General features: G+C 32.4%; 1 long non-coding RNA gene across 2 annotated transcripts in view; it reads left to right on the top strand.

Moving 5' to 3' along the window:
* Positions 1 to 580: 580 nt before the first annotated feature.
* LOC138698232 (uncharacterized) overlaps positions 581 to 19,534 on the top strand; it is a 31,891-nt gene continuing 12,937 nt past the window's right edge. For both annotated transcript variants that reach the window (XR_011331778.1, XR_011331777.1), the window contains exons 1-2: positions 581 to 654; positions 19,337 to 19,468. This is a non-coding gene — a long non-coding RNA (uncharacterized lncRNA). The remainder of the gene's footprint in view (positions 655 to 19,336; positions 19,469 to 19,534) is intronic.

Genomic DNA, 19,534 nt, shown 5'->3' with positions numbered 1-19,534 from the left:
AATTATTTGAACACCATATCAACTTCAAAATGCATTCTTGCTTCGAATAATTATGTATGTATATCTAAGTAAAGTTAAAAAAAATTCGAGATGTTTGGAATTAATGGACTAGCAAACCTTTACCAAATCTCGATAAAAGATAATATTTTTCGATTATCAATAAAATATCCCTTAAAGAAAACAAAATTTCATTTTAACTAGAATGTGGCTCAATATTCATTTTGTGTATCGAAGTTATTATCATTATTTTTAATATTCAACTGCCATGATTGTTTATTTTCCATAGCGATAGGTCGTTGTTGCCATGAGTTACTCTATATGCTTCACTTGTTTTTTAATTATTTTTATTTTTTATTATTATCATTATTATTATTATTATTATTATTATTACTATTATTATTATTATTATTATTATTATTATTATTATTCTAAATATAAATATTTTCACTACATGGAAAAAAAATATACATCACAAAGTATATAACGAGTAGGGAAATTTCTACAAACAAAAGAACAAACGAAAAGGAAGTGAGTAATTTCACCACAACGAAAGAACTCTCAATTACCTCAGCGCCGAGCACGGAGTTCGTTACAACCAGTCTTAGCAGATCACGTAAGCGTTCAAGACTCGTCTTTCCAAGTACATACCTACAGGTGAGTGGGATGTCGTAAGGTTACGAATGGGGCTAATGAATGTGTACCCACTTCTGTGCTCGCAAACGATTTTTTGATTGGAATTTAATTGAGAAAATGGTTATAGTTCGTTCAAAATAGTTATATATCATTTTTAATAATACCAACTAAGAAAATAAGTTCTTGGATTTGAGGATTGCAAATCAATAATGGATACATTAGTTTAAAACACTAACATATTCCGAACCAAAGATAAAAATCATAACGCTAATCAAATTCGTAAAAATGTTAGGTAAATTAAAATGTATATTACTGAAAGAGCAAAATAGAAAGTATAGGCTATAATAATAATAGGTAATAATAATAATAATAATAATAATAATAATAATAATAATAATAATAATAATAATAATAATAATAATAATGATAATGATAAGTACTATGTAAAACTCTAGACGCTGTAGAACAAAGGCTAATATAGGCAACAAAAATTAGATTGAGTGTTCTGGTCTTGTTCTTTGCCAAATATTTTTCAATTTTTGGTGAATCTTACTTATGTCCCGCCCACTATAGGAGACATAGGCCAGTTTTACACTAATTCTAAACATTTAGTATAACTTGTTGCGGTAATTTCATAGAAGACGGGCACTTGGTTGAATATAGTACGTATTACCAACTTTTTTATTTCAGAGTTAAATGTTAGTGATCTTTTAGCGACTTTTACATGTTAGTTCTAGGTTTTTTATACTAGGTGTCGCCGTGATTTTCTTTTAATTTGATTGGTTATAGTTTTCATTTGTTCTAGAATTTTCGTTAATTTTGAATGGATAATGACGTTATCAGTTGTTCTTGGTTGTTTGACGTGAGTGGTGTTATGTTGTGTCATATGGCTAAAGCTATTGAAAGTTTGTCATTTTATGATTTTCTTTAGATTTGATTGGTTATAGTTGTAATTTATTGTAGAATTTTCATTAATTTTGAATGGATAATGACGTCAGTTGTTCCTGGTTGTTTGGCGTGAGTGATGTTACATTGTAGATTTGTCTGCATTTGTCGAATGCGCATCATCATGCTTACGAAAAGGCACTTTTCAGTGCCAATAATTTATTTTGTGTGCACAAGGTTGGAATTTTGAAGTAAGAGGGAAAGGAAGGAATCCGTGTTCTGAAATTATTGATTAAATTTTGTGTCGATTTTGGTTTAGTTCTTTCGCTGGTGATTAAGGATTGTGTTGAATGTTGAGGAGAAAACTGTTTTTTCTGTGGTTTAAAGAAATTACTTATTGAATTTTCTGTAGATGTTATGGTGTAATAAGTGTTCGAAGAGAATTTCATTTAGTGTAAAGACGTGGTTTATTTATGCAAAGTTGACTGTACGACAAAGTGTTGCTTTAGTTCTTTGTTGCTTGCATGGTTTAAGTTTAGATTGCTTTAAAGCCTGTGTCATTTATACTGGAAGTGAAGTGGTTGTCGATGAAGACGTCAATGAGAATTGAATTTTATTTGATAAGGTGATAAATTATTATGTTTTGTTCTGTGTTTTTGTGATTTTTGGGGGTAAAGTGCGGACGAAAACTACCAGAAAAGTACTACCAACTATGAAGTTCGAATGCCACGAAACGCCAAAAAAAATCAAAGGAAAAAAAATTAAATATATTTTCATTTTTTGGAGGGCTTGTTCTTCTTTAAAAATACGAATATATATTTGATTTTTCATCTTTGATTTTGCGATGTTTGGTGACATTTGGACTTCATAGTTGGCAGAACGTATTTGGTAGTTTTCATCAGCCATGTTGGATTTTGCCCGTCTTCTAGGAAATTACCCTTGTGGCTTGTGTAGGCAGTCTTTTACATTAGATTTGCGAAAATTGGTTTATAGCGCAACATGGGCAGTGATAAAAGTGTAAAATATTCGGGTGAAACGAGCGTTGAGCGACTTTCGCCGATTTTACAATAGACACCGACGCACTTGAACTGCCAACAGAAAACAAAAAATCACACTCAATCGCTTTCACCTTCATCTTGACGGGATAATAAAAGCTTAAACTAACCTAACCTAACCTAACCTAAGTGCGTCGGTGTCTATTCCAAAATCGGCGGAAGTCGCTCAACGCTCGTTTAACCAATATTCTTTCAGTGGGCGGTGGATAGTCTACATTGACCAAATGGTCTGATTTTCAGGCGGAAGGTGGTTTTGAATGTGAAAAATTCGTTTAGGACGCCAGTTGACTTGAATACATACGAGAACATAGGTAAAAATGGGAAAGAGTTGATCGGTGAAGATAACCTAAAAATGATTATTTAACACGTGAAATAAAGAGGTAGAACACTTCAAAATATAACGCGAAACGCACATTTCACTTCACTTAGTAAATCCCAAGCATACAAAAATCATAAACTAACCGAACCTAATCTGCCACAGATTCGTATATGCAAGGCATACCAAAAATCTAAACTAATCTTACTTAACTTGTCACATATTCGTATATACAAGACATGCGGAAAGCCTAAACTAATCTAATCTAACCTAACCTGTCACAGATTCCCACGCAGAAGAACTTAGAAAAATTCAAATTGGACGCTTCAGCGTTGCGTGCAAAAATAAATAAATAAATAAAACATAAAAATAAATTTCGTACTTATGGTTAATAATGAGAATTTATTAAGCATTTCGTGATTATTTTTCCCATCATGTACTGTTATAGCTACAGTAATGCACAGCCATAATTAGCAATAATGTTATATAAAACATTATAGTTCATATTCATGACAAAATGTAGATAATAATAACTTAATGATAATTAGACATCGGATTTTTAGGCACTAAAAATTTCAGTTTTAGGCGCCTAAAATAAGCTCAAAATTTGTAAAATTAGGCTCTATTTTAATGAAAATAGGCATTTTAGGCACATCAAGGTATCATACTTATTTCTTTCACTGAAATTTTTAGTTATACACTAAAATACGCACAAAAAAGTAGACTATGTTTAAACATTAAAAAAGAATACTATATTATATTTATAAACAGAGCTGCACAAATTTAATATATTGAAACTAATGAAATAATGATTATTGATATCAAGATTACTCATTTTAAGTTATTGAAATTCAGTTCCATGCTCAGACTTTATTATAATTATCTGCACAGTACACCACCAGAATTTTTTCTAAATTCTCCACAGTTAACATCTGCCTTTTGTCACTGAGAATCATTTTGAAAGCAGAAAAACTTCTTTCAACCGAAACTGATGTGAGAGGCGCAAATTTTAAATTAGGTACAATAGAAACATCAATACTTACTGGAACATTTACACTTTCCCCCGATATCACTCTTGATACTTTTTTCAACAATGAAAATCCTACATTCTCATTTAATACGTTGTCCCACTTATTTTTAACTTTTTTCCCAGTTTCGCCCAAAGCAGAATGTATGTTCACTTGAGCTTCCTTTACTATTGCTATTTGGCTACAAAGAGATTGTTTTTCACGTTCTAATTGTTCAATGCTTGCAGGTATGAAAGAAAAGTTTGATGTTATGTAGGCAATATCGTTTTTCACTCGTGAGTCATTCAGACAATCTTTCACTGCTTTCACACACGCTGCACTATCAGTTTCAGGTAATTTATCAATAACTGTGACCACTTCTTTAAAATTCTTAGAATAATACACCACTGACTGAATCCAGGTTCCCCATCGTGTAACAACCGGCTGAGGTGGGAGTGGGATATCTGGAAAGTTCTCTCTGAATATTGAAATCCTGGATGGGGCTTTACAAAAAATTTTTGTGTGTTAGAAATAAACGAATTGACAAGAGGAAATTCATTCCGGATTGTTTCAGAAACCCTGTGAAGCTAGACAGGTTACATGCGTGAGGTTAGGATAAAATGTTTTAAAAAGTGGAGCTGCAGCAACCATGTATGAGGCAGCATCAGTACAAAACAACAAACCTTTAGAATCGTCTATATTACCTGAGTATAAAGACTGTAGGCCTTTATTTACAAAATAAGCAATGGCTTGGCTATTCACTTTCGAAAGTTCCTTAACACATACGAGGTGTGGAATCGAAGGTCCATTAGGACTAAGTTTTCCTACTACCATATTTGCTATATACCTATTCATAGGATCTGAGGTTTCATTCACACAGACAGCCCATATGTAAGAATCACCTATATCCTCCCGAATGGAAGCTAAAGTTTCATTGTATATTCTGTCTAAGTAATTTTTTCTTAGGGTCGACTCAGATGGGATATTTTGTTTGCAGTATTTTTGTAAAAACTGTCTTAAAACAGGATTTTCAATTGCATTCCAGGGAATGTTAGCAGCAACAAACGCTCTGGTTAAATCAGCATAGAAATTGCTGCTGAGATTGGATGAAGTAGGCTGTGGTAGTAAAGTTTGTTGCAGTTGATTTTTCTGCTGAGCTTTAGCCTTATGAGCCGCTCCTTGCACATGCTGCTTTAGGTGGCACTTCTTTTCTTGCGAAATCTAAAAATGTAAAGTAAACTGAATTAAAATAAAATCCTAATTGTTGTATTGCCGTACTTCTATCACAAAGTTAGTGGGTTCGAACAATCAAAATTTTAATGACCTGCAAATACTTTAACTATCGGAATTTAAAAGGTTAAAGTGTAGTGGTCTTAAAAAGAATTATACCTCAGGATAGCTCAGTCAATCTATAAATATTATAGGCCTACTCATTAAAATTAATAGAATTTATATATTTCAACTATTGTTACATACCTGTTTGCTACAAATCTTGCAGAATATTATTTTTCCATCATAAGTGAATTCTGAATATTCTGTTAGCCATTCCCGGATCAATGTAGATTTTGCACTTATATTTTTCGGCATTATCGCGTTAAACTTCACAGGAAAACGTCCTACCGCTCAAAACTTCTCAACACAAATAAGGTGAGGGAAAGAGCAACTGTTAACGAGCATTCAAATGAACCGTTGTTATTGAGATTCAATTGGACAAAAATACAAAGTTCCACTTATTGTTGCATTTCCTGGTAGTGTTAACACTAGGAGGGCCATTATTTTAAATATTTTGTAACGGTTTACCCTACTAATTCGCAGTTTTACGACTTTTCACAAATATTTCAAAAACACTCTTTCTCCAAAAATTGTGATTTTATGACACAGCTAATCGGTTTCAGACCGAAAACAGTCATTTTTATAGTATAGTATATCTCTGAATCGGTAGCAGCACATGTTGTGATTGTAGCCTGCTTCAAAACTAAGGTTGGTTCTTTGTCGGCATTTATGCCTCCGAACATGTTAAATTCGGTGAAATCTATTGCGAGTGTCGTGAGATTCAAAACATTTTGTTTCCTTTATCAATGGTTTCATGGCCGGTGTGAAGCAGACTTTCCACTTTTTAAATGCCTTAAATTTCGCAGTGAATGCATGTATAAATTATAAAAAGTAACAGTAAAATGCGAAACTTTACAGTGAGTTAGGCATTTTTAGGCGAATATTAACAAATTAGGCTCTAATAACCGTTTTAGGGCATTTTAGGGCACTATAAAACTCTTTGAATACCTTTCAATTTCCATGAAACACAAATATTAATAATTATTTTTACTTTTCTCCTAAAGAAACAAAATAGGCATTTGCCCTAGAATCCGATGTCTGATGATAATGGTAATAATAATAATAATAATAATAATAATAATAATAATAATAATAATAATAATAATATCCTTTGTAAATTAGCCTGATGTTACTTAACTCACTTTTATTAAAAACCCCAGTCATTAATGGTGGTGTATGCCATTAAAGAGAACAGAATAATCCCAAAATAATTTGTCTCCTCTTTTTTTATATAGCTAATATACTGTTTTCTTTTAAAATAATTTTAAAAATGTCCTTTTTCGTTTTTACTGCAGAAATTATGATTTTTTTTTTTGCAGAAACAATCAATTTTCGCGAAAATTTGCCATTTAGTCACAATCATGATAACACCTGTATTATTGTACAATGTGGAAACGTTTCTGGGGACCACAAACTGAATCTGCTTTTAATAGAAAACATAATCCTAGCAAATATTCAACAGTAAAAGGATTATTCGATTATCTGTGCTTCCGGATTAGCCATACTCATTCTATCGGTCATTAGTCCGGATAATTTGAAGCACATTGTACTTTTATACTATTCTGTATTGGCTGTTAGACCGTTCTCTTTAGTGTATATCCATCTCGAATAAGAAATAATTTTAGGCTTGTTAACGAATATAATTTTAACATTTTGTATTTTCCAGTTAAACCTTACATGTCTCACTCCCAGTAAAATACTGTCGTAACCCGAAAATTGTGATTTGTAAAGATATGCTATATTCCCTAGTAAAATACTACTGTAAAATATTTTAATAAATAGATACCAAAACCTTTGATAATTTGCTATTTATTGATAATTTACTATTTTGTTATTAGAATTTCATACCTCCAACTAGTAAAACAATATGGGAAATTATTTACGAAAGTAATATGTGAGTTCCGACATACGATAATATTTTACTGCGAGTACTAGTACCTGGTCGCTCTTTGGACGGATCCCGGTGCAGACATGGATGCCCGGAGACTGAAACCTTGCCCACGTCCAAGGTCAGTGTAACAGAGGTTTACTCCTCCGAAATGCCAGACATCATGTTCGATCCTTAATTGCAAATGCTTTGAAAAAAAAAAAGTCTTGAACAGGAGGAAGTTTTCTTGCCTTGCTACTAATGGCTCCTCCAGACGCATTGACATCATAGCGTATTTCCAGGCTACCAAGAAAGGTTATATAACTTAATTGATCCTGCCATAAGGATTGAAACGGGGAGTAGCCAGCCGGAGGATGTCAATGAAGAAAAGATCAACATTTATCTGGCAACAGTTGATCACTTCAAAGCAAAATACCAGCTTGAAAACATTGAGGTGATTGGTCTTCTTATTGGAGCTCGTGGTGTGATTCCCAAGTTCTTTGAAAGCTTCAGGAAGACTTTTGAACTACCACAGACACTTACTACTGACATCATAACTTCAGTTTTGAAACGCTCTTGCCAAATTCTGAGTCATCATATTCACTCTGTTTAATTTCTCTTTCTTCACTTTATAATTCATGTATGTTTATTTTAATTTTCTGTCAACAAATTTATGTAAACATTTAATATTTTAAAATTCATGTAGGAGAGTATACCGAGTCCTTCAGGGTTACCTCCAACGGGAGGCGGTTAACAATTTATTTATTTATTTTATATGTAGTACTGTACTTTATTTCAATAAGACTTGCGTAAAAATTGAGTACGTCTCAAGAAAGTAACAGCCCTTAAGAATTCACTGACTATTCTCTACTTCGAATTTAATATAGTTCACTTTACCAGGAAGATAACCCACATTTTGAACTTGTACTTCGTCACTGCTTCCTCTCTTTCCTAAGTAGTTGGACAATATTTATTTTCTATGAAACAAATATTTACAGACACACACGGACTATACATTTTCATTTATTTATTCACTCTATGTAAAATCATATGAAAGAGAATAGTCAGGGCCTTGGGCCGATTTTTAGGATGATATTTTGGGGTATTTATTTTAAATAAATTATATCCATGTCGTCCTTTGTAGTCAAGCTATTACTCTGCTGAAGGTTGAGAACGATGGATTTTAAATTATAATGAATCTCCAGAAGAGAATTTAAATTATGATGCATCTCCGAGAGAGAAGGCCGTGTCGTAGATTTACGGCATGCGAAATAATGCTACTGCTGCTGAAAGACTTCAGGCAAAATTTGTCGGACATTATCGCTCATTGAAAAACCCTATGCAATTGAAGGAGATGTTAAATATGAGCCTTTCAGAGCAAAGGTGGTGTAAGTCAAAATTGGGTAATGAGGCTTCAAGTAAAAATTCTGTAAAATACAGCGCAAAGTACCAGTTAATATGGCCTTCTTGCTATCCACTGACTACTAATAATTTAAATAAATTGAATATTAATTGCTACATTGCGCTGTATTTTACAGAATGTTTACTTTAACCCTCATTACCCATTTTTGACTTACATCACTTCTGCTCTGAACGGCTCATATAATACTAGATATCGGTACTCATAATAAAAATAATTTGATTTTAATAAAAATTAATATATTTTATGTGCTTCATTTCATGATAAATTGAAATATCTGATAAACGGCATGTCGTAACCAATTTTTTGCGGTGCTGAAAGCTCATATTTCTGCATATATCTCTAAATTTATTCATTGCAACACTGTAATTTTAAATGACACGCCTATATTATAGTACTTAAATATGAAATACTATTAAATTGTTTATTTAAGTAGGTACATCTCACCTATTTCTTTCGCGTCTTTTGTTTTCTATCGTCGCCTGGCAACGTGGGTTGTTGTTGTCACTTGGTTGTAGGATCAAAACAACTTATTTTGGGTAAATTAAATTTACTAGATTAAGTGTTAAAGATGTGCTCCATTGTTGACTAGACAGTAATACAACCTATTTGAAATTCTTTACATAGTATTGTCATGGTATCAAAACCACACATAAATTAAACAAATCCAATTTTCGGCTTTTGTTTCATCGATCCTATTTTCATTTTTTAAAGAATAGGCTTATAATACAATTTGTTTTTAATATTTGTGTTGCTACCCGAAATAACCTGTAATCAACAGAAGTCTTGTAGTTTTATTCTCTTCAACTCTAATCAACAATAACAATCCAGGGGCCTATTTCACAATGTTTATAATCTTTGTAAATTGTAAACTTCTGTTTCACAATCTTTGTTTGTAATGTTGAACTTTACAAAGGAAATTAAATCTTTACAAATGAAATTTTGCGCTCTTTACAAGTGTTTTGTTTCACAATGAAGGAAAAATTTACATACGTGTAAACTTTATACTCGTAAAGTTAGCACATTTTCTACAATATCTCTGAGATGTGTAAAGTTTGATATTGCAACAAATTGTGAATAAACAAAATAAAGATATATTTATGAAATTAATTTTTTAGTAACTGGATACCATTAAGAATTAAACTAAACAGTTCTGATGTTATTAAGTAGCTCTAGTGACTCAGACGAAGGCCTAATGAATGAAGATGTATATGTAAAATTTTCCGGACGTTTGTATCATTGTATGAATTTAAAGAAAGGTTTCGAATGAATCCCGCGCTATACTTCAGAATACCGCGTAAGTATTTATATACGAAGACTGTATTTAATAATTACTCGCATTTAAAGAAGTTCTTTCAACCAAAAACAAATAGACCTAACTCAATAATGTAATAACGGCATTACTTAAGTATTCTGAAGTCGTTCCGAATCCCATTTCGCTGTAATCTCTCCTACAAGATATGGGACATCACATCCAACATCTATCTAAAAGGGAAAAGAGGTACCATAACCTCAAAGCGGGAACTGTATTGTTTTGCATTGGTTGCATACTAGCTGTCAGTTCCGTGCGTTCGCAGATAAGTACGGAATTTCAAAGATTTCAGTGTGCAAAATTTCCCACTTGGTAGTTGTCTAGTTGATATTGTTAACTGAGTGAAATTCGAGGCAGGTTATTGATCACCAAATGTACTTACTGGGGCAAAGGATTTTTATGCTCTTACTGGTTTCCCTAATGTTTGTGAGGTTATGGATGAAACAATAAATAGCCTACTGACGGACAAACACAAAACGAAGTTGATTTTATGGATAGACATGTTAACTATTCTATCAATGCATATTTGTACGTGGATCAAATCCGTTATTTACTTATTTGATTGAATTTCGCGCTAACTTTCGTCATTCAAATCGTAGGCCAATTAACGCATTGGTAAGTTATACTCGATCACTCACATCATACGAAACTTCGTTTTCGCCAATATAAAAAAATCTAGACACATTAAAATTTTTCTTTACAATATTTTAGATTTTCTGTCAGTGAAAAATGATTCAGCAAGCTCATAATAATCTATTTTAGGATAAAATATAAACATGTCTGTCGATAGTTGTTAAAATATAGCTACTTTAGCTCTGATTCTTAGCGATTTTTGTAAACTGTCGTTGGCGATATTGTTTAACCAATAATGCAGATTTGTAAATTTCTTTCGCTGATTTTGTAAAGTCCGTTAAACTTTACAAATGAATAAGATTGCACTGTGAAGCACAGTTTACAAGCATTTGTAATCTTTTACTTGTTATTTGTAAATTATTAATTTGTAACTTGTTAGGATTGTAAAACGAGCCCCTGGTTGCTAGGTGACGGTAGAAAATAAAAGATGCGAAAGAAATGAATTAGATGTACAAACAACTGAACACACTTTCAAATTCAAGTATCATAATAGACCTATAAGCTTAGGGGTGCAATTTGAAATTTCAAAGGGATGAGGGGATGAAACCTAGAATGCAATTAACGCAGGTTTTAAACTTCCCCCTTATTATTTCAATTGATGTCTCTTAGTTTAAGTTAAATTTAACTGAAATTAATAGTCATTTAGATTGGGAAGTTTTCAAATGAACGCCCAACACATATTGAGCTTATTTGTGTCTTAGTTTATAAATAAAAATAAAAGGTTTAGTGAGCTGAAGACATTTTTTATAACTATTACAAAAATAATAAAGAACGGATCTTAGGTCCATACCGTAATGCAGATGATGTTGATGATGAATATTTACTAACACTTCTCAAAGTTCGGTGCTGTAGAAACATCTGATGAATGAAAAGAGGGGTTTGTTTATTCAGGGAACTGACTGAAGTCTGTCACGTCTAAGACCGGATAAACATAATTACGAACTCCAAGTGTTTACGTCACAATGAGTATGACATTTTGACGGTCTGTAGTCCACCACCTGTCTTGTGTACTCCGTATCTTTACTTTTCGTCGCCGTATTTTTCCTATTCGTCTTTCCACGTCAGCAGAAGGGATGAAGTTCAACATTCTAAACATTCGTAAGATCAAACAGGAATTGCTTCCTCCAAATACTAAAATATCTGAAGTTATTTTCATTAACAGTAATTTCTTCCTTTAGATAGGTAAGCCGTTAAATGTTATACATTACTCTTGTGTGCGTAGGCCTAAATTTTATATAATTAACTTCCATAATCTTCTAATTTCTAAAGCTGATTTTTATACCTATTTCTGGTTATCATACAAAAATAATTACCCTAGAAATAATAACAAAAATATATTTGAAATAAGGTATTCCTTTCCATTTTGAAAAATACTAATCATACTAATGATATTTCTAAAAAGTTAAGTAAGGTCATTTTTATATTAAGGAAACTTAAACATTGTACCACAATGAAAACTGTATTAAGTGCATGTTATGCTTTTTTCACAGTATTATAAATTATGGGATTATGTTATGGGGAAACAGTAGTGGTGCTAAATATATTTTTATTCTACAAAAATGGGCTATTCGCATTACTCTTGGATGTTCTCCATGGGAGTCTTGTAAACCCTTATTTAAACAATTATCCATATGAAATCATCCTAGTTTGTATATATTTGAATGTGTAAAATATGTACAGTTACCCTGAAAAAGAATGAGACTATTCTTGGTCGTCGGAAGTTAAAGTTCTACAGCGCGGTTCACTCGATATCGACGTAGGGATACATAACATGACAGATAGTACAAGAATTGTTACAAGGACCACAACAAGGACAAGGACCAGAATAAGGAACACGAAGAAGACTGCCATTTAAGGCCAGGATTTCACAACATAGCTCGAGTCCCAAAATATCATTGCTTCACTGTACCGAATGGCAAATGCCTGCTAAGGGATCTACATTCTGGACTGCTGCTATCACTGTCTTGTCTCGGTAGCTCATATAGTAGCGTGCCGGTTCCATTGTATAACCGAAACGTCTCGTGTTCGATCCCAGGTAAAACTTTTTTTTTTATTGAGGTGTAATTAATTTGTTCAGAGTTCCTCGACTGTCTAATTTGTCGAAAAATATGGAATAATTTATGCCCAATTTCTGGGTCTTACAAGTGGGCTGAACCTCGTCAAAAAAAATAAATCTTACTTGGAAGTTAAAAGTATTCTTCCTCAAACAAAAATCATAAGAAACAAAAAGAGACCTGTTAACTTAAAATCTTGTCCACATGCCATCAGCTTCTATTACAGCTCTAAGTCGATCCGGCATGGATGTCACGAGATTGTGGAATAAGTTCTGATCCCCGGCGAGATCTTCCCAGGTGTCAACAACTTGATCCCACAATTCGTCTCGATTTCGAGGGCGTCGTTGGGCATAGGTGGCTATCCTTCTCTTTTTCAATTCCGCCCATAAATTTTCGATGACATTCAAATCAGGTGACTTCGGAGGCCAATTAATGATTTCGATCTCGGGTCTCCTTTGAAACCATCTTTGAATGCTTGCAGCATAGTGCACGGGATGGTTATCCTGCTGGAACAGCAATGTTCCTTCGGGAAAACGTTCTCGGGCGGAGGGAAGGAATATATTTTCCAGAATGTGCTCGTAAGTTTCCGCATTAAACCGGCCATCGATGCGTTCTATAACGCCAGGTCCATCGTAAGACATCCACCCCCAACACGATATGCTAAAGCGCCCCGATCTTTCACGTCGGTGCACATAGCGCTGATCATGTCGGAGACCATCCTCACGATAGACACGGACAGGACCTTCGTAATCACTCGAGATGGTTGTTTCGTCGGAGAAAATTACATTTCTCCAATTGAAATCCACTCGATTGGTAGCGAAGGCAAGACGGTCGACAGCTTGTGCTTCCCCCAATATTTCCATTTGCGCAGCCCTCCGGCTCCTAATACCGCGGTTCCTCAACCTGCTGATCAGTCTGTGAAGAGCCGGGAAAGTTAGATGCTGCTCTTATTTCGTTAGCAGTCAGAAAGGGGTCCTGTCGAACTGTCTCGAATAAAAGAGCATCCTCTTCCAATGAAGAAATCCGCGGACGCCCAGGAATAGGGCGATTTTCGACCTCCCCAAAATTTTGGTAACGATGAACCCATCTCGCGGCTGTACTTCCAGGAACACCGACCAAACGGCCAGCAGATCTAGCCCCATATCCAGCCTCAACTAGAGCTATAACTCGCTGTCTCATGTCACGTCGGTTCGCCATTACGATGAGAAATGAGAGATGACGATAATACTTTAGTGTAGACAATGACTATTTAACATGATATAGAATTATTGAAATAAGAGGCATCTTGCATAGTAAGAGTTAATAAATCAAGCCTAAATTAAATATCTAAATAACAGGATATAAGAGGAAATCCAATTGTTACGAAACTAATCAAATTAAATCTAATTACATTAAATAAACAAACCCCAAGTTATGACACCACATTGCTACAGCTAAATTGTATGTTATTAACATAAGCATTGAATAGGTCCGTGGTTGTGCGTTGGACGACAAAACCAAACATCGAAAGTTCGAATCTTGCCGAGGAATGTAACTTCTTGCTTTTTATAATGTAAATCAGACTTATAACTACAATCATTCATATTTCTTACATTATTTATTAATATTTATAGCCAACATTGAATTTGTAAAGAAAAGACTTTAGAAATCTCATATGGAATTTGTGATCTGTAGTGACATAAACATAGATTATCTCTCGGAACTTTTCCGTAAAAGTAAATTAAATTCACTCCTTGAAACTGGAAACCTTATTCGTAGGGTCATTTTCCCATAGCATACAAGCTGAAGTAACACAGCCATTGATAAACGTTTTGTACACAGAATTAGACTGAATTCCTATTCGACACAACCTATAATCAATGGCTTGTCTGACCATGATAAACAAATCCTATGTGTTTCCAATGTCACTGAAGAATTTCAAAATATTAATTTAAAAACTAAGAAAGGATCGTAATTGCTGTATATAGTGATTATTTACATTTATGTCTACAAAATGAATCTTGGAAAAACATATATGATGCTGGTACTACTGATATTAAGAGTAAATATATTGAATTTTTCACTTAATTTCATAATCACTTCAGTGGATGTTCTCCACTCAATGTTGTGAAAAAATTCAAAAGTTAAAACATGTAGATAACGCAGGGACTTCAAAATCTCCTGTATTAAAAAGAAGAATCTATATGTAATGAGTTGCAATGTAATGATCTTCATGTTTTTAAATACTGCAAGAAGTATAGTGTAATTTATAAAAAATTATGAAAGAGGGAAATAGAATATATTTGAGTAGAAAAGTACAAAATTCAGATAATGCAATTAAACCTATTCGTAATATTATTAAATTTAAACTTGTAGATATCCTAAGAAAGAAAATATTTTTTCATTAAAACCAATGATTATAAAGTAGAGGATCCCAAATCTATTGCAAATTCTTTTAACGTATTATAGTATATAGTACAGAAATATTATTGACAACTTAAACATTCAAGATTTTGCAAAAGATACTGCAATTGGTTACTTAACAGATGTATTTAATAATAATTATTAATATATGTAATTTAGTCAATAACTGCAACAGTGCTTATACATTCAATCATAACATGAATAAAATTGAATGCAAACACGTAGATAAAATAGTTAAAATTAACTGCAGGGGTGAGAATGAAATAATCCAAAGCCATACTTTTAACAAAAATTGTTTTTTTGCGAGTGCATTTCTTACACATATGGGAAAGCTATTAATAAATTATTGTAATAATTACTCAACAAATGACATAGCCTAAGGACTCTAAACCTTTGTAAAAGTTTGTCTATTATTATATATTTTTTTAATTTCATTTTAATTGTTAGTTTTTAATATATATGCATTTACATTGTATATATGTGTGTGTATAAATGCATTCATTAGATTAACGTTTATAATATTATAACTTGTAATTTTGTATTGTTTGCGATCATTAACACTTAATCTCAGGACTTTGTAAAACTATATTTCAACGTGACTTAGCTATTTCAACGTTATTTAGACAAAAAAAAATTGTTGTGTAGATTAAGAATCGAACTCGCACTCTTCTACACAACACGCAGAAGTCTTACCGTCTGAGCTATGGAAACGACATGACAGCTTTCCTTTCTGTGCGGAGTGTCGATCTAGTCATGAAGGTCCATTGTCGATTTAACTACACGATTTATGTATATATTTATCTTTTATTTACGTAATATTATCATATTTTTTGCAGTTTTTTAATTGAATTTCGGAACGATGCTAGTAACAAACCAAATAGCCTGAATTTAAGTAACTCAATATTCGTTATCTTGTGTATCGGTGCTCTGGTCTCTGATCATGCGCAGTGTCTTACATCTGAGACTTAGGAATATTCAATCGTCTCATCCTTTTCCAGGGAAACTGTACATTTGAATAATTTGATGTACCAAAGAACTGAAGATATACATAATTATAACACAAGAACTAGAATTAACTTGGCAATTCCTGCTTGAAGATTAGCTAAAACACTTGATAGTTTTGTTTTTTTAGTGTTAAATTTTATAACAAATTACCAAAACACTTAAAAAAGTTATTAGGACTTCTCTAATAGAAAGAAGTTTTTATAGCACAGATGAGTTTTTTTAACACTTAATGATTGTTTGATGTAATTCAATAATGACGAAGCATATTATAATTGTATTGTTTAATGGTTAATAAAGATTATTATTATTATTATTATTATTATTATTAAAATAGCTTTAATCTTACCCATATTTTAAATTTCTGTTTCATATAGTGTGTTTATTTCAGAACTTCCCACCTTGAATAATTAAATGTGCAGGGGACACGATTTTGAGGAAAAACACCTCAATAATTTATTTTTCGAGGATTATTATTATTATTATTATTATTATTATTATTATTATTATTATTATTATTATTATTATTATTATTATTATTATTAGCATCAGCAGCAATAGTAGTAGTATTCTGTTCATTCCTTTTTGAGATACAGCCAGAAATGTATGATTTAATGACTAACAATAATAAGATTACAGGGATTGTAACAAATGACAATAGCAACAATCACAACAATATTTCACGGCCAACTGATAAATATCCAAAGATTATGCACATGCGATATGACCAAAGGTGTTAAAGCGTATATATAAGTAAACATAAAAAAAACCTACCAAACAATTCCACAACAGTAACTTTAGTCATACCAGCGAAACTATATTTTTGGTTTCTACTAAACACAGTAATAGCACAATAACTTCATAATGTGAGCTAATACACCTGTAGTAATTATACACCTGGTAGCAGACCCTTAATGCATGTCATTAAAGTACACCTACTCATTAAAGGGCAGGTCTTTCAGCCAATGACGACTCGGGTTACAACTGTTCAGCCAATGACAGGTCAGCTTTCTACCGTTATAAAACCGCAAGTATCGATTATTCTCGGATATGCAATCGAAAGAGAATTAGCGAAAAGTCACGGAGGCTGGAAATCCAATACTGTCGCAGAAGGTTATGTTCTGTTACTATAATAATTAGCGTTAATTGTAAATAATATTGAAATAAATTCAATTTGTCATCTCGTTTTTCAATGTCTAATTTAATTTCGATGTTATCTCTGTAGGTTCTTATGGCCTTGCAAGGTCAATGTGGACCTCTGTTCCTCGGAAAAAATCAATACTTTCGCGTCTGCGCACATCTCACAACATACGGAACATTGCTAAAGGTCAGATACAATTAAAATTAATAATATCAAGTTAGAAATATGGTCGAGCATTAAAAGTCGTATGAAACTCGCCTATAATGGTAATTAAGAAGCTCGTATGAAAATTATGAAACGAGCGCAAGCGCTCGTTTCATAAATATCCATACTCACTTCTTAATTACCTTCATTATAGGCTCGTTGCATAATGTACTATAATTCATTAAATCATGTTTTTCTGCTATACCATTCTCTTCAAAATAATGTGTCCGAAGATAGGGTTGCAATTTGAAATCCAAAACTGCAAGGTTAATGGGGATGAAAAAGTGGATCAGAAATTTCAATCTACAGTGGTTTTGAACTCTCCCTTCTAAAATTAAATCGACGATGTCTTTTCCAAAATCGTACCCCCTGCACATCTAACATTATTCGCGGTGGGGAATTTTGAAATGAACACATGGCATGTACCGTAATTAATATCGTAATTAATATTGCCACATAATAGGCATGGTCTAATATTATAAACAAATGGTGAACACTGAAACAATATATGTTAAAATAATTAAGAGAAAACGGGATAAACATGTGAATAAATTCATAAATCGGATTTAAAAACAAACACTTGAAACTAATTTCTTGGTTTTCTTATGAAAAAAAACCATGTTAACATACGCATTGATTTTTTTTTTTCATATCTTGAAATTACTACATACCCAATAAAATATTCGTAATTTTCTTAGAAGACTTAACAAAATTTAATACGAAATCCATAACCGATAATTTGACACCAACACGGCTCACTCCCTTTAACTAGAGTTTAGGTACAGTTACAGCAGTAAAATTTTTGAAAATATTAAAAAATTTTTTTTCCTCCATTACTGTATATTATACAATAATGAAAATTGGTACGTGTAAAATACTGTCCTTCTGCTATATGAAAAAAAATTACATTTAAAAAAAAAATATATATATTTTTTTTTTCAAAACTGTGGCTGTTCACTGTGCAGTGATGCAGCGTTTCCCTCACAACTCATAAACTTGTTAACTTTCTCATGTTCTCTTTTTTATTTTATTGCTGAAGTTCATGTTTACAATATCATGCTCTTTCAACTACATTTCTTAATAAATAATATTGTTTTTATCTTGTCTTGGAAGAAAATACTGATATTTGACCATTTTTAAAAGGAATTTGTCTGATAAAAAACAATCCATCAAAGATAGAGAAGTGATTTTGTATCATATTGTAAATATGACATGCATAAATACACATAAAAAATTTCATCACATAGTCACTGCACAGTGAACTGCCACCATTTTTAATTTTGAAAAAAAAAAAAAATATATATATATATATATATATATATATATACAATTTTTTTTAGATCGTAAAAATATTCTTGTCATATAGCAGGACAGTGTTTTACACATACTAACTGCCACCATTTTTAATTTTGAAAAAAAAAAAAAAAATATATATATATACAATTTTTTTTAAATCGTAAAAATATTCTTGTCATATAGCAGGACAGTGTTTTACACATACTAATTTTCATTATTGTACAAGATACAGTAATGGAGGAAAAAAATGTTGAATATTTCCACAATTTTACTGCTGTATACTGTACCTAACCCCTTAACGGCATTGGAAATATTTCAGTGAATGTAAACGATTTGTTATGATTAGTGTAGCAATAAAATATTACTGTCTGAAAATGTTTCACACAACATAACGTACAACTATAATTTATACATTTATGATTACCTTAAGAAGCTTCTTAATTTGTAAAATTCAATTAATTACGCCCTGTGTAAACTAAAGTATGAGATAAATTATTCTTGATTAATAATATGCTAATTGATCTTCAATAAAAATAATTTCAGAATATTTTAATTAGTTACGTTACATTACTACATTCTGTTACGTTAATTTCTGAACATTTCCCTGTAAGTCTATTTCACTACAATGAAACCCAACATTGCTCAATAACCGAAAGTTGTAAGTCCGATCGCGATAACATCACAACGTCATAATGTCAGCATAGGAGAGACAAACAAATTTTTTGATGACGAAAGTAGGGGAGAGGCTCATATATTGCTCATCGAATGATACACAGGCACACAGACACTGCAGCAGCATTTGTGGCGTGGGATCTGAGGCGGACGGATGAAGTTTAAAAGCAGAGGTGAAAGTGGCTGAACCAGAATCGATTCTTTACAAAAGTCGAATCGTGGATTCCCGTATTTCGGTAAGCAGACTCTCAATTTCCGTTAGCAGTTTGAAATTTCAGTGTGGAATAATGCGAATTTGTAAC

The sequence above is a fragment of the Periplaneta americana genome, chromosome 4, assembly GCF_040183065.1.
Source record: "Periplaneta americana isolate PAMFEO1 chromosome 4, P.americana_PAMFEO1_priV1, whole genome shotgun sequence".
Lineage (NCBI taxonomy): Eukaryota > Metazoa > Arthropoda > Insecta > Blattodea > Blattidae > Periplaneta > Periplaneta americana.
The sequence above is the reverse complement of the archived record's forward strand: the minus strand, read 5'-3'. Positions and strand labels throughout refer to the sequence as shown.